The sequence below is a fragment of the Callospermophilus lateralis genome, chromosome 12 (genome assembly GCF_048772815.1).
Source record: "Callospermophilus lateralis isolate mCalLat2 chromosome 12, mCalLat2.hap1, whole genome shotgun sequence".
NCBI classification, from domain to species: domain Eukaryota; kingdom Metazoa; phylum Chordata; class Mammalia; order Rodentia; family Sciuridae; genus Callospermophilus; species Callospermophilus lateralis.
In genome coordinates this window covers 55519890-55534348 of record NC_135316.1, presented here as the reverse complement: position 1 = coordinate 55534348, position 14459 = coordinate 55519890, and positions in this window count along the sequence as shown.

Below are 14459 nucleotides of genomic sequence, written 5' to 3'. Positions count from 1 at the left end.
GATTTTCAAAAATGAACTCCACATTCTTGGTATAAACCTCACTTAGTTGTGGTATATTATCATTGTTATATATTATTGAATTCGGCTTTCTAAAATTGTGTTACAATGTATACCTAATAATAAAGGGTATTATAAAGATGTCTAAATATGGTAAAAACAATATATCCACAATATGGATAAACTGCATGGACATAATATTAAGAAAAGGATACCAACACAAAAGAATATAAAAAGTCTAATTCCATTTATATAAAGTTCAAGAAATAAATAACAGTGCTAAAGTCAGATAGGATCATGAAAATGGAAAGAGAAGAAGCAGAGTCATCATCATGAATGTCAAAATGGTGGCTAACCAAGAGAGAAAATGGATTAAAGGAGGGGAAGTGATCTTCATAAGGAAAAAAGGAGAGATGGTAAATAGAGGGAGTCAGTTTATGTCTTTAACTATATGTTAGTTACAAATGTATTCATTTTGTAGATATCACTGGAGAATCTGTTTTTTTTTTTTTCAGGGAATGAAAGGGATAACTGTGATAGGTGGACATTTTGGTATGAATGTTCTATTAATAAGTCTGTAACAACAAATGGTTGATAATCTTTATTTAGTGCTTTTGCAAATAAAAAATGCATTGACAAACTATATCATTCTTATTATCAATTAGAGCCTAATTAATCTTAGATTTAGATTTACACCCTATGCAGAGAATTTGTAGGCATTTTTATAAATTATTTGTTTTATTTTTAAAATGGAAGAGAAAACCTTAGTTTAAGTTTAGTATAAGAGGAAAATATATGTGGAAGTTACTATAAAAGGATCAAATGAAATAATGTTGATTTTGCTGCAGAAAAACATGTCAATGTCAGTTTCTTTTCACCAGTTTTATTTCTAAAGCCTGTGATTATCAGAATGATTTCAACATTGGGGTATTGATGTTTCAAGTTCTTTATCAAATTAATTTTTAGTGTTTTTTCCTTAAATATAATAAAATACTTTTTTTTTTGTAGTCTAAGGATGGAACCCAGAGTCTCACATATGCTGATGTGAGTGCACTACCACTGAGCCATACCCTATCCCTTGCATTAGTAATATTCTTATCCTTTCTCAATATGTGGTGGGGAACTATTTATTATAGTATGAGGCTCAATCTTTAACTTGGCAGAGAAGGCTGTTTTCTGATTCTATTAATCCACTATTTCTATATTCTCATTTTCCAAATATCTACTTTGGGAAAACAATTCTTTACCACAAAAAAACTTACAAGTTTGTCAAGCTCTTTTTAAACTCTTTGTCTTTGAACAAAGTGATCTGTGGGGCTAAAGTTATCCCACTCCCATCTTTGCTGCTTGATATAAGGGGCATGACTCAAAATGGGGAAGAGAGGAAGACCATGGGAAGAAGATTACCTCTACATAGGGGAGAGGGGTGGGAGGGAAAGGGAGGGAGAAAGGGAATTGCATGGACAGTGGAAGGAGACCCTCATTGTTATACAAAATACATGTATGAAGATGTGAGGAAAAAAAAAGAATAGCGTTACCCTAGATTAAGTAGAGAGAAGTGGAGGGAAGGGATGGGAGGGATTGGGGAGATAGGAAAGATAGTAGAATGAAACAGACATTATTATTACTGTGTGTATATATGTGAGTGCATGACCAATGTGATTCTGCAACCTGTATACTCAGAAATATGAGAAATTATATCCCATCTTATTTAAATGCATGATATGTCAAGATCACTGTACTGTCATGTGTAGCTAAGTAAAACAAATTTAAAAAAAAATGTCTATTTATCCTTCCCTACATAGCTAAAATTCTCCTCTTCTAGGAAATCTTATGGGTTTTGCCTAACATATTCAACATGTCTAAGCTCTGACCTCCTTTCAGTACTTTATCAATATCTCTGTGTAACTCTAGAGGAAATTTGACAGGATTTATTAGTCTATAATTAGATTGCTTATTTATAAGGCAAGTTTTAAAACGTTGTTGGCATTTCCATAGAAGTGATTTTTTTTTCTTTCTCTAACAAGTCTAAGAAAAAAAGTGGAAAAGGTAGATTGAAATGAAGAAACAAATTGGTGTCAACATACTTTATATACAACCAGAGATATGAAAAATTGTGCTGCATATGTGTAATAAGAATTGTAATGTATTCCACTGTCATCTGTTTTTTTTTTTTTTTAAATCATACTGGTAAAAAAGAAAAAAAAGATAGATTGGCAAGTAGAAGCAAAGAAAAATGGGATACAGAGAAAAAAAGAGAGAGGGGACAGGAAGGGAGGAAGGGGAAGGGGAGAGAGAGAGAGAGAAAGAGAGGCATTGAGAGAGAGGAGGAGGGAAAGAGAGAGGGAGGGGCTGGGGATGTGGCTCAAGCTGTAGCCTGGCATGCGCATGGTGCTGGGTTTGATCCTCAGCACCACATACAAATAAAGATGTTGTTTCCGACGAAAACTAAAAAATAAATATTAAAAAAATTCTCTCACTCTGTCTCTCTCCCTTTCTCTCCCTTCCTCTCTCCCTCTCTCCCCCCCATCCCCTCTCTCTCTCTCAATAAAGAGAGAAGGAAAGAGAGGGGAGTCATATCCACTGGAATAAATTTGAGAGGTATTTCCTTTTCCTTTACCAACTGTTCTCCCAAGATTATTTGCTGTGTCAAGATGTTCTAAAGAGAAGCAAGTAAAAAAGAGGAGCACCTGTGATTCTATCACTAAACCTGATTGGGTGTAAGTAAACACATCTCATGATAGACAAGAACTAAAAGAAGAGTCAAAGCAAGAGAGAGGATTTGTCTAACATCTGCCCCCAGCTCATTCATACATCACACACTCAAGCATAAGAGCCTATTGTGATGTTTATTGCTCATATCTAAACTTGTCTAATCCATATTGTATGCTGTTGTTGCTTAACTGAATTTTACTCAGGCATTATTTACTGCTAGTATTTTAGCCATTTTCACTCATTTTAGAAACTGGTACACTGAGCAATTCTCAGGACTTTTGGAAAGCCTACTCCCATGAATAAATCTTGTTTCTACTCAAATAGACCAGACAATGATTTTTCTCTTGTAAAATGAAGCGTCATCACCAACCTTTAATTTGGAGTGTGAAATTTGGAAACCTTTTTAAAAAATTACAGTTTATGTGACAACAATGGAGTTCATAAATCCAACATTTCTCTTATAATTAGCATTTACATGGACTTTTTATTGATGATAAGTTTCATCTATTTGGAAGATAATCGCTGATCTCATCAAAATACATACCAAAGAAATGCAAAGTAAATGTTGGATACTCTATGTTACCCCAAATGCTGCGATGCAATTCTCCATGGATCTCTCACATTTTTGTGAATCTTGCAAGAGAGCCACTTAAGTGCCTTTATTTCTGGAGTGGCTTTCTAAGGACTTTTGTATTGCCCATTTCCTAGGACTTTGTTTTGTTAAGACTTCATATTTAGAGTAATTTTAGGATGATATAAAATAGAGTGGATATTACATTTTCTTATAATCCACTTTCTTTCAACTAGTTTTCCTGTCTTTAACACTTTTTTTTCATTTTTGTGATATTTTGTTAAAATAAATGAGCCAGTATTGGTAAATCATTACCTAATGTTGATGGCTTAGAATAGAGTTTATTCTTTGTGTTTTACAATTTGATAGGATTGGACAAATGCATAATGTCACATATTTACATATTATATATCATACATATTATAGTATATTATATTATGGTATCATACAAACTAATTTCACCACCACAAATATGTTTGTGCTCCATCTATTCATCCCTTCCCCCATCTAGGTCCTAGCAAGCACTAAACTCTTTTAGTCTCTGTGGTTTTCCCTTTTTCTGAAAGTCACATAGTTGGAAGCCAGCCTGTTTAGACTGGCTTCTATCACTAAACAGTATTCATTTAACTTTTCCTCTTTGTATGTTCATTTTTTAATTGCTCATACTTTTTATTGCTGAATAAAATATTGCACAGAAACATTTGTTTATCCATTTATTGTCTATAGTAATCCTTGGTTGATTCCAGTTTGGGGCAATTATAAATAAAGCTTCTATGAACATTTGCATGTATTTTTAATATGGACATATGTTTTCAGCTCATTTATATCAGTTCTAAAAATGAGTGGTTAGTGGCTCATTTGATAAGACTATGTTTAAATCAATAAGAAACTTCTAGAATATCTTTCAAATTTTCTGCACAACTTTGCATTCCTACCAGTAATGATTATGCCTTCTTACTCTTTTACATTTTTGATACCAGTTGTTGTTATCCGTTTTGGGATTTTATCCATTCTAATAGGCATCTAGTGGTACTTTATTGTTGTTTTAATTTAAAATTCCCTAATGACACATGATGTTGTATGTCTTTATTTGCTTACTTGCCATCTGTATATCTTCTTTGATGAAGTGTCTATTCAGATCATTTATCCTTTTTTTAAATTAGATAGTATGCACCTTTATTGAGTTTTAAAGATTCTTTAGCATATTTTGAAAATAAGTCTTGTATCAGATGTATGTTTTATATATGTTGTCTTTTAATTCTTTTCAAGTCATTTGCATAGGAGAAATTTTTAATTTTAATGACATCCCACTTTTCAGTTTTACCTTTATGGATCATGCTTACTATTGCTTCTAAAATCTCATTTCCAAAATCTGGATGACTTAGAGTTTCTCCTATGTAATTTACAATGTGTAGTTTTATATTCTATATTTACTTTATAATCCATTTCAGTCAAGTTTTTGTGAGAGGTATTGTTGCTCCCTGCAACAAGGGTACATGGGAGACAGGCAGGACCAGCCTGTCATCTCTGAGGGGCTGGATGAGAGGGTAAGTGTCGCGGCCCAGTCCCCATCCCAAAATTGGGAAGAAACCACATGAGTTGTGTCAGTCGTGAAGGCACAGTAAATCTCAACTGTATTGTGTCAGGGACAAGGTTATATAGTGATATAAGGAGGGAGTAAAAAGAGACAGTAGCGAGAACCAATAAGGGGCAGTTATGTCACTATCACTAGGGGCCTAGGCAGATTTCAGGTTAAATCATTAGGCGGGGCTAAGGTCAAAAGCCCTTGTGCTCCAATCCAGCCAGGTCTGGATATGCTCTGGAAGAACCCACAAGGCCACCTCAGCCAACACCCAATAATGGCCACAGTCCCAAAGTAGGTAAAAGTTTCCAACAAGGTATAATGTCAAATTTGTTTTTTCTGGATTTTGTTTTTTTGTATGTCAAAGATTAAAAAGTTTAAAAAATCTACCGTGTGTGTGTGTGTGTGTGTCTGTGTGTGCGCGTGTGTTTGTGCGCGCACATGCACATGCATGCATGTGTATGAACATAAACCAGACTATGTTAGTCTTCAATGGCTCCCATGTCAAAATACAAGGGTCTAGGTATCTAAAACAACAGAAATGCTTAAATATTTAAAAAATTTACTGCTCACTTAATATTGTATGTTTTATTATTGTAGGAATACTTGTACACACCAGTAAGGCTAGAAAATAGAGAAAGATCATGTGGAGGTAAAATGTATAATGTCATGATCCAAATATTATCCTAATCAGTATTTTAGTGTATAAATCAGTATTTCTCAGGTATAGAAGCTAGAATTACAATATTGACCTGATAGAAAATTTCTTTTCTGATAATAGTCCTCTTCCACACTTAGAAATAACCTTATTGATGTGTTCTCACATGGCCTTTTTTCTCTGTGTGAAGAAACACACAAATGCACACACACTTACACACACAGAAAGAGAGAGGGAAAGAGAGAGAGAATGGTGCTGTTTTCTTCTTGTAAATATGACAGTCCTATTGGATTTGAGCCCTACTTTAACCTTAATTACCTCATTAAAGACTGTCTTCAAATACAGTCACATTGTGTGCTATAGCATCAACAGATAATTTTGATGGAACATAATTTAGTCCATTACATACCATTATACTAAACCAATATATGTATGTTTTATTCTTTAAGAAATACTGGAAAAAGGAATAAATATTTTTAAAAAATGTATTTATACTGATAACTCTCTAGGTAGGTATACTCAATTATTGCTGCAAAAATGTTAACGTTCCACATTGATATGTTCATCTTAATTTAAATAAATAAAAATCAATATTACTTTATCTTAGCCTCAGGTCTAATGAATTTTTACGTTACTTTTGGTCTGTATTCATCTTCTAATCAATTGGAGCAATTTTTTCAATTAGAGTTTTTGATAAAATAATTATATTGTTGATTCTCTGTATCCCTCAAAAATTTTATTATATATGGCTACTCTGCAAGAGTGCTACAATTTTAATGAAGTATATATTTAGCCCACTCATGGGTGGTAATGTTTATGATAGGAAAAAACTTATTTGAAGATGATGATTTCATTCTATTACATTATCTCATATCTTGCAAGATGGATGTAAATTTTCAACAGATGCTTCATCAGGGTGAAACTGAATGTAACAAGTTCTATATTATTCTTTCAAAGGCCTCTGAAAAGACAAAGATGGTCCAGGAAAAAACCAAACAAACATTAAATTAAAAATACATCTCATTGGATATTTGTGGTATTTTATTCTAATTCTCTGGAGAGTAGTTGTATAAAGGCAAGCGACCTTTGGAAGTCACAAGATCAAAACTATCCAGGGCAGACAAGAACATTGACCTGTGAAGAGGCATGATGATTGCTTTCACCTGAAAATCCATTCTCACTGTCCAATTAATAAGGAGCTTCTTCCCTCTCCCTTAGTGTAAATTCTTCTACTTCCATCTGACTCCGGAGGCAGATTTGTGCTTCTTGTTTCTGTTTTCCAGGGTGGCTGACCTTGCACTAAGTCTTTTTTTACAAATACTGATGCAAAAAGTTTGCTTCTATGTTATTTAGAGAAGAGAGACAAAAAGACAATATTACTGGGTTCTTGGGGTACAATTGTACTATGCTTGCTTCCTAAGACAGAAACTGATTGAGGCTTAATTAGACATATAAATTGTTTGTGGGGCTATGTAGAAGCAATGAGCTAGCAGAAATTCCTTCCTAGTACAGCATTTAAACATCAGGAGATACACAATGTGACAGAAAAATGCTGCAGTGGCACAGAGCTATGGCTAAGAAATCTGATGACTTGAAAAATTATTGGACAGCCTAAACTTTGAGTTCATTTCTGCTTAAAACCATTTATTTATGCATTCAATAAATATGTAATGCATATAAAAGGATAAATTTACCATGTTATTATTTTATCAAATATTTTCTTATCAAAATATTTACATTAATTTCTTTTATATTTTGATTCAACAGTTAAAAATGATAATTTTTTTCCAAATATTCTAAAAGCTTTTATACCTAAGCATATATTTATTGCATTAAATGTAATTTGAGCACCTAAATATTTTATGTTCCAATTATTGCTACAGTGGATTAATCCATTTGATGGATTAATAATTTAAGACTCCTAAAAGTGGTAACTATAGGCAGGTGGTGAGTGACGGGAGGACACAGATCCCTGGGTGCATGCACTTGGGATTTATCTTAGGCTTCTGGCTCCTCCTTTCTCTGCTTTATGGCTGCCATGAGTGGAACAGTACTTTTCTGCCATAATCTCCAAACATGGATATTCTTGTCTCACTTTGAGGCCAGAGCAATGAACTCAGCCGACAGCAGACTGAACCTTTGAAACCATGAGTCCAAAAAAACTTCTCTGTTGTTTTTCTGAAGTGTTTTGGTCACAGTGTCAAAAATTTGACTAACACAGTTGCTTTGGCTTCAAAACTTTCAAAATACTATTAATGTCTTCTCACAAATGGTGCTGTTGTTGCCAAGTCTGATATCAGTCAGATTCTTTTCCCTTTGTAGGAAGTCTGTCCTTAACTCATTGTGTTCAATGTATTTAAATTTCACTCTAATGTGACTAAAGTAATTTTCCTTGTCAGTCTTTTTTGACACTCTGTAAGCCTTTACTGTCAGTAGTTTAAATTTTTCTTAAATTCTTGAAATTTCATCATTATTATTTCTTTAAATATCTTTTCTTGCTTTTAAAAATGTGCCCCTACTTTTGTTATTTTTATTATCTAGGTTTGGGTAAAGATGCTTCACCCATCATAAGGGGTATGACTGACATTCTTTTAATAAAAGAGGTTATAAAGAGAAAAGAATAATATATTTATTTAATCAAAGTTATATATTACATGGGAGACTTCAGGAATGAAGACTAAAAGACCTATGTAAAACTATGGTTTTAGGCTATGGCTCTATGAAGAACAGACATCTATATAGATATGTGATTGAGCAAAAGGAAATGATCTAATGGTAAAAGATTCTATAATGAAACTTTGCAAGACTTGTCTCTTCAAATTTTTGTTTTCTCTTGATGACGTTCTTTCCTCTTGGAATAGAACAGGACACATTCTGGGATAAGGATGTTATGATTTACTGTAATACAAGATGAGTCAGTGTTATAGGTTAGATGGGGAATGTTATCCAAAGGCTCATGTATTAAAGGTTTTGTCCCCAATTCATGGCACGGTTGGGAAGTGGTGGGGCCTACTTGCAGGAAGTTAGGCCATCAGAAATGCAACCTTGAAGCGAATTTTGAGATGCCAGTTCATTCTTCTCTCTCTTTATTTCCCAAGTGCCACAAGATGGTCAGCTTTCTTTCATGTGCTCCCACCATGATGTGTTGCTTTGGCACAGGTCAAAAAGAAATAGATCAACCAATCATAAATTGAAATGTTTAGAACTTTGAGTCAAAATAAACTTTTCTTCTTATTAAATCATTACAATAATACAAAAATGTCCTACATAGTTAGAGATTTTTTTTTTAATGGTCACATCTTACACTGAAAGTCTGGAGAAGGCTAGACTAATATCCTAAAATTTATGACTGTCTTTTATAATTTCTATGATATACACTGAAAAAGAGAAGTTTAGTTTATATGAGTAGAAATTCAAAGAAAGACTTCTGAGGCCCTTCCAACATCCTTCAGTTCAATGTACTCAGAGTGCCAAAATGCAATACATTGGGGTATCATTTTCTCAGGTCCAACTTTGATAATTTTATTTCTTCATGTATCCTACCTTTCTTCTTATTGATTCATGTATCCTATCTTTTTTCTCATTGATTCCCCTGGGAAATTTATGCTCCTTTTTTTTAAAATCCAGTATGTATTTTGATTTCTTTAATAGAATAAAATGTTCCTCACATGCAATTAATTGTCTCAATTTAAAAAAAAAAAAAACTTCCTGGTTCATTTCACAAATGTTCTCTTTTACATCCTTTATTTATTATACTTAATTTTGTAATGAATATCTTCATAAATTTTGCACTGAACACTTTGTATTGAACACTCTGTTGGTTTTTATAATGTGTGACAAATCTTCAATATATATCTCTACCTATTTACCTACATACCAACCTATCTGTATCATTAAGTTGCAAATCAAATATAAAAATCTTTCTATTAAAATTTTATTAAAAGTAAAATAGATATGTTTTGGTCATTTTTTTTTAACACCCAAAAGATTTGACAAGAACAATATAGAGCAGGAAAAGTTTATTTGGGTCCCATAGTCTCAGAGGTCTCAGTCCCTAGATAGTTAACTTCATAGCTCTGGTCCTAAGGTGAAGCAAAACATTATAGGGGAAGAATGTAACAAAGGGAAGCAGCTAAGCACATAGAAACAGGAAGGAGAGAGAGAGAGAGAGAGAGAGAGAGAGAGAGAGCTCTGCTCACAAGAAACAATATATAAAACCCAAAGGCATGTCCTCAGGGACCAGCCTGCTCCAGCCACACTCTGCCTACCATTACTACCCAGTTAATCTATATCAGTGGATTAATCTACTGATTAGATTACAACTCTTATAACCTAATTATCACCTCTGAAAATTCCTGCATTGTTTCACACATGAGTTTTTGGAGACGTCTCATATACAAACCATAGCAATATGCCAATAGTTTCTTGCATATAATTCTACATACAAATGAGAATAATGTATAGGCATATTGCATTGCCTTTAAAACCTTCCTGGTAAATATTATTCTTAAAAAAAAAAACATTCCTTGTTTACAAAAGCCACACTTTTTTCTATTTTTTAATATTTATTTCATTTTTTAAAATTCTAATTTGTTATATATGTCAGGAGAATGCATTACAATTCATATTATAGAGCACAATTTTTCATGTCTCTGGTTATATACCAAGTAAATTCACATCATCTGTTTCTTCATACATGTACATAGGGTAATAATGTTGACCTCATTCCACAATCTATTTTTACCCCTACCCCCATGCCCTCTACCCTACCCTCCCATCCCTTTGCCCTATGTAGAGTTTGTCTAAACTTCCCATGCTCCCCCTCCCAACCCCAATATGAATCAGCCTACTTATATAGCAGAAGATATTCCGCATTTGTTTTTTGTTGATTGGCATTCACTTAGCATTATATTCTCTAACTCCTTCCATTTCTCTGCAAATGCCATGATTTTATTTGTTTTTATTGCTGAATAATATTCCAGTGTGTATATATACCACATTTTCTTTATCCATTTATCTACTGAAAGGCATCTAGGTTAGTTCTACAGTTTAGCTACTGTGAATTGTGTTCCTATAAACATTGATGTGGCTGTGTCACTATACTATGCTGTTTTTAAGTTCTTTGGGTATAGACTGAGAAGTGTGATAGTTGGGTCAATTTGTGGTGCCATTCCAAGTTTTCCAAGGAATCTCCATACTGATTTTTAGAATAGTTACACCAATTTGCAGTCCCACCAGCAATGTATGAGTGTGCCTTTTTCACCACATCCTTGCCAACACTTATTGTTGTTTGTATTCTTAATAGCTGCCATTCTGACTGGAGTGAGATAAAATCTTAGAGTAGTTTTGATTTGCATTTCTCTAATTGCTTTGATATTGAAAATTTTTTCATATACTTGTAAATTGAGTGCATATCATCTTCTGAGAGGTGTCCGTTCAGTTCCTCCGTCCATTTATTTATTGGGTTAGTTTTGTTTTTGGTGTTTAACTTCTTGAGTTTTTTATATACCCTAGAGATTAGTGCTTTATCTGATGTGCAAGTGGTAAAAATTTGCTCCCAATATGTAGACTTTCTATTCACCTCACTGATTGTTTCTTTTTCTGAGAAGTTTTCATTTTGAATCCATCCCATTTATTGACTCTTTATTTTAATTCTTACACTATCAAAGTCTTATTAAGGAAGCTGGGGCCTAATCTGATATGATGAAGATTTGGGCCTACTTTTTCTTCAAGTAGGCACAAGGTCTCTGGTTTAATCCTAGGTCCTTGATTCATTTTGAGTTGAGTTTTGTGCATGGTGGGAGATAGGGGACAAATTACATTTGTTGCATATGGATTTCCAGTTTTCCCAGCACCATTTGTTGAAGAGGCTATCTTTTCTCCAATGCATTTTTTGGCACCTTTGTTTACTATAAGATAATTGTAATTATGTGGGTTTGTCTCTGTGCTCTCAATTCTGTAGCATTGATATGCCAGTCTATTTTGGTGCCAATACTTTGCTGTTTTTGTTAATATCACTCTGTAGTATAGTTTAAGGTCTGGTATAGTGATACCACCTACTTCTCTTCTTCTTGCTTAGGATTGCTTTAGTTATTCTGGGTCTCTTATTTCTCCAGATGAATTTCATGACTGCCTTTTCTATTTCTATGAGGAATGTCATTGGGATTTTGATTGGAATTACATTAAATTTGTATAGTGCTTTGGACAATATGGTCATTTTGACATTATTAATTCTGCCTATCCAAGAGCAAGGTAGATCTTTTCATCTTCCAAGGTCTTCTTTAATGTATTTATTTATCATTCTGTAGTTTTCTTCATAGAGGTCTTTCACCTCTTTCATTATGTTGTTTCCCAAGTATTTTAATTTTGGGGTGGGGGCTATTGTAAATATGGTACTTTTCCTTGTTTCCCTTTCAGAGGATCTGTTACTGATATACAGAAATGGATTTGATTTATGGGTGTTGATTTTTATCCTGCTACTTGACTAAATTCATTTACTAGTTCTAGAAATTTTCTGTTGGAATTTTTTGGATGTTCTAGGTATTGAATCATATTGTTAGCAAATAGTGCTAATTTGAGTTCTTTATTTCCAATATGTATCCCTTTAATTTCTTTTGTCTGTCTAATTGCTTTGGCCAGTGTTTCCAGAACTATGTTATATAGGAGTGGTGAAAGAAGGCATTCCTGTTTTGTTCCAATTTTTAGAGGGAATGCTTTCAATTTTTCTCCATTTCAAATTATGTTGGACTGGGGCTTAGCATAGATAACTTTTATGATATTGAGATATGTTCCTGTTATCCCTAGTTTTTCTAACATATGAAAGCCATACTTTAAAGATACAATGGACAAAGATTTTTTCCTTCATGAAATTGTAGTCAGAGTCTTCTAAGCCCTCTGCTTGACCAGACAATAACATTGGCTTCCAACTTTTTCCTCAGAGGCCAGTTTTAGCAAGAATCCTAAGTCAGTTTAGACAGAACTCATTTCACCCTTTATTTGTAATCTCCCCGTAAAATACACAAATTTCCAATTTCTCCCCATTTCCTAGGTAGTATATGATCTATCTGATCATGCTGGCTACTTTTCATTACCAATACTGTTAGTTTGGTTTAGCCTGAATTCCTCCTTACCCCTATTTTTTTTTTAAGTAATTTTCCACCTGCTGACCCAAATCCTGGTTCATGGCTATAAATTCCCCAACACATGTACTTTTTTTTTTTAATCAGAATTGAGCTCAGTCTTTCTTCTCTGTTTTTTTTTAATCATAATTGAGCTCAGTCTTTCTCCTCTGTTGTGAAATTTAATCCTTCTTCCTGTTATAAAATTGTATTTTCAATTGTCCCACACCTAACTCAAAAAGTTCTTTACAGAGTCCCCAATTCTGGATTAAACAAGTATCAAGAACATTTATTTCTTAAACAGGAAGTATTTTCTAATACAATGTCAACATATATAGAAAGTTATATTTGTACTTAACACAGCCTTTCTAAAAAATAAAATTAGGTACTTTTCTAATATGATTTGGAAACCATTAGCATAACAGTGACTCAAAACTCAGAGACATAAAAATTGCCTACGAATCTGCACACAAAGCAATTATTACCAGATAACAGAGAAATTATATCTAACAATTTAGATCCTAACATGAAAGACCCTACTTACCTAGGTGTTTTAATGGTACTAATTACATTATAGGAATTTGTAGTTAAGGTGTAAAGCAGTTTTTCTCCATTTAAAATAATAAGAAAAATACACCCATTGATTTGATGCTGGGAAAATATATTTTATATTTAATATCTGTTATTTCTCTATTCACATCTTTAAAATTTGCCACTTACATTGTTATGTCAATTATACCAGAGTTTCTCATTTCTTCCTTTTTCTTATCATCCTCTTCCTTCTTCTTATAATCTTTCAAAGAAAAGAGAAAACATGTGATAGTTCAATTTCTCTACCTGATTTATATTGCTTAACATGATGTCTTCCAGTTTCATTTGTTTTCCTATAAATTACAGAATTTATTTTTATGACAGAATAATACTTACTATGTACATATATCACATTTAAAAAATTCATTCACCTGATGATAGGCAATTAAGAAGGCTCTTGGCTTTGCATTAAAAAAGTCACAATAAAAATTGGTATGAAAGTAACTCTACTGTATATAAACTTCATTTCTTTTAGATATATGCTCATGAGTAGTATAGCTGGATCATTTGATAGCTCCATTTTTCATTGAGGAAACTCAGTACTGCTTTCCTTAATGATTGTATTAATTTTATTTTTACCAATATTGTATAAGGATTCCTTTTTTTTTTTTGCCACAAATAGCATTTGTTGTTTCTGTTGTTCTCACATATCTTATTTCTTTAGATTTTTTGTTGTTATGTGTTATTTTGTTGTTATTTTGTTTTTGCTTTGATTTGATAACAACCATTCTGACTAGGGTAAGATATAATCTCAATGTAGTTTTAATTTTCATTTCTTTGCTGGCCAGAGATATTGAGCATCTTTCATTTATTTATAACACTTATGCCACTTCATTCAAAAAGTATTTATTCAGAATAAATATTTGCTCATTTACTATTAGATTATTTAGTTTTTGTTCATAAGTTCTTTGTAATACCTGGATATTAATTCCCAGTCACATGAATAGCTGGCAGATATTTTCTCCCATTCAATAAGTTGCCCCTATTTACTCCCTTGATTCTTCCTTTTATTGCGCAAAAGTCTTTAAATTTGATGAAATCCCTTTTGTCCATTCTTGCTGTTTTTTTTTCCCCCAAGCCATTGGAGTCTTGCCCAAGAAATTATTGCCTGTGCCATCATCATGAGGTTTTCCCCCTATGTTTCTAGCAGTTTCAAAGTTTCATTTCTTACATTAAGATGTTTGATCCATTTTATGCTGGGGAAAGATAAAAGTCTAGCTTCAATCT